A 3,181-nucleotide genomic window follows, 5' to 3' on the forward strand; every position below is an offset into this window, starting at 1 on the left:
GGAACGTTCTCAGACTCGGGGATCAGGAACGTTCTCAGACTGGGGGATCAGGAACGTTCTCAGACTGGGGGATCGGGAACGTTCTCAGACTGGGGGACTGGGAACGTTCTCAGACTGGGGGATCAGGAACGTTCTCAGACTGGGGGATCAGGAACGTTCTCAGACTGGGGGATCGGGAACGTTCTCAGACTGGGGGATCAGGAACGTTCTCAGACTGGGGGATCGGGAACGTTCTCAGACTGGGGGATTGGGAACGTTCTTAGACTGGGGGATTGGGAACGTTCTCAGACTGGGGAATTGGGAACGTTCTCAGACTGGAGGATTGGGAACGTTCTCAGACTGGGGGATCAGGAACGTTCTCAGACTGGGGAATTGGGAACGTTCTCAGACTGGGGGACTGGGAACGTTCTCAGACTGGGGGATTGGGAACGTTCTCAGACTGGGGAATTGGGAACGTTCTCAGACTGGGGGATTGGGAACGTTCTCAGACTGGGGGATTGGGAATGTTCTCAGACTGGGGGATCGGGAACGTTCTCAGACTGGGGGATTGGGAACGTTCTCAGACTGGGGGATTGGGAACGTTCTCAGACCGGGGGATTGGGAACGTTCTCAGACTGGGCGATTGGGAACGTTCTCAGACTGGGGGATTGGGAACGTTCTTAGACTGGGGGATTGGGAACGTTCTCAGACTGGGGGATTGGGAACGTTCTTAGACTGGGGGATTGGGAACGTTCTCAGACTGGGGGATTGGGAACGTTCTCAGACTGGGCGATCGGGAACATTCTCAGACTGGGGGATCGGGAACATTCTCAGACTGGAGACGCTGGGACGAAGCTTCAAGAGTGTGTCCTGAAGGGATGGATGAGCGCTGGAGTGGGGCAGGATGCGGTGCAGACCCAGACCACCCAAACTCCACCCAAACCCAGCTTTCAGGTCGATGTGGAGTTAGTAACCCCAGGCCGACGTGCTTAAACCCCGTAGAAGTTCCTGACAGTTGTCCTCCCAGGGTCGTTGCTAACCTGCACCGACAGGTCCAATAAAACCAAAAACTACTCGCTGACTGATCCAAAAGGTTGTGAGTTAATTAGAAGTTGACGCTAAGCTTTTTTGTACATTACCTGTACCTTTATCTACACCCCCGTAATAAGATGAATCGAATGCTCACACATCATCAGATAAAATGACTTCCATGTGGAAGGACCTGGGCTCGAAACGCTCAGTGTTTGTCCCGAGCGAAGTCATTGGACCGTTGTGGAACCTGGAGGCGTGGCCTCAGAGACCGTCTTGAAGGAAACCTGGATGGTGACCCCTGGTTGTCGCCGGGCTCTGTCACCAACTCTTAATGAAGAATGACGAACACGCTATAATGCTCACATTAAAAACAACTGAATCCCAAAATCAGCAACATGTTTTTGAGGATTAATAATAAACCTGTTTTATGGAAACCTTTTCAAACACAAGCATATACAGTATGACTTAAAGGGGACCTATTATGGCATCTAATCCCTATTTTAAACAGGCCTTGAATGTCTTAAAAACAAGCTTTTGTTTGTTTTTGCTAAATAAATTAGAAATTTAGCCTCTGAGCCATGTCTTTATCTTCCCATTTTCTAACATCATTCTCTATGCGGGATTCTGAGTGGGCGGGGCTATGATAATGAGGCTCTGTGCTGATTGGCTGCCTGAATGACGCGATACACCGCTACGAAAAATGGCGGAAGCTCCAGCCGGCGGAGTTACACCGTGTCCGATGCGAGCGAGCGTCAGTGACAAAATCAATTCCATTGCTTTATTTTCTATTGGACTGTTCTGGCCGCAGCAACGCAACGCCGTTTTGAGCTGAACATTTGTCTATTTCCTTCCTGTCACTCGCTTTGAAAGCCGGTTGAAAGCGCTGTAGGAAACGGTCATGATGAGGAACGGCTGATCCAGTTAGTTGAAATGAGAAGTTATCTCTATGATACCTCCTCATTTCACTACAAAAACCTCAATAAAGTGGCAGCTGCTGGAGGGAGATGGACAGAGAGCGTCTGTTGTCACGCATTGAGATGCGATAGTCAGACGCTCGCATGCAGCTACACGGTTTTATAGTTGTGGGCGTGGTTTGAATTTTGGTTACGTAACGACGGGAGCAGAATCTGAACAGCTCGTAGAAGCCACATGACACTGGATGGACAATGCATAATTTGGTTGCTTTCCTCCTTCTCTGAGTTGGCAGGCTGAGGGGAGACCACTTTATATATGTTAAAGCAAGAAAATTTTTTTTCATAATAGGTCCCCTTTAATATCTTCAGCAAAAACCCTGAATGAAACTTTAACTTTTTATTATTACAAACTTTAACGGCTGAGATGAGTTTGGACCCGGAAGCTTCCCTGAGGCCGGACAGACGCCAGCGTTGTGGGATTCAGGGTTATTGTCCAACAGCTTCTGAACGTTCCTGGTCCCCTGAGGACGAATCCCGGCTTCCCTCCAGCATTATCGCCCAGCCAACATTTCCTCTGTTTCACGGCTGATGTTCTGAGGAAGTTGACGAGCGCAGACTAGCAGCTTCAGAATCGGCCCAGAAGAACAGAAAGCAGCACGTCGGTCTTCAGTTGAAGAGGCTGGAAGGTTCAGAGGTCACCGGAGACTTTCTAGGGAAGTGGCCTTCAGTGAGGACTGTGTGGTGGTTGTTTTCCCTGGAGTGCCTTTGGATCGTGTTTTTGTTTCTGTACGTGGCGTCATATCAGCAGTAAATGATGCTGCGCAGCTTCAGTTAGTCCACGATTCTTCAGAACCAGAAGGTCTGTAAGACGCTGGAACACGGACACTTAAGCTGGTTGAGTTCCTGTGAACCTACATGTCACCTCACCTGTCAGGAAGAGCACTTTTCAAGCATCTTTTTTGTCTCACTGCAGGGGTGGGTGGGTAACCCGGGTCCAGTCCTGCAGGTTTTAGATCGGGGTGGGCGACGCTGGTCCGGGCCTGCAGGTTTTGGACGTCTCCCTGCTTCAATACACCAGATTGTCTGTTAATAACACAGACCTGTGGACAGACTCTGGACACCCTGATCTACAACATACAGGACAGCGACACCTGAGGACCGGGGCTGCTGAGTTGACCCCCCTCTTTCACTGCATGATTTTAAACTCTTTTTGTAGCAGCAATAATTACATTTGCAGAAAAAGACACACTTGCATT

Source organism: Cololabis saira, chromosome 1 (assembly GCF_033807715.1).
Source record: "Cololabis saira isolate AMF1-May2022 chromosome 1, fColSai1.1, whole genome shotgun sequence".
Classification (NCBI taxonomy): Eukaryota; Metazoa; Chordata; class Actinopteri; order Beloniformes; family Belonidae; genus Cololabis; species Cololabis saira.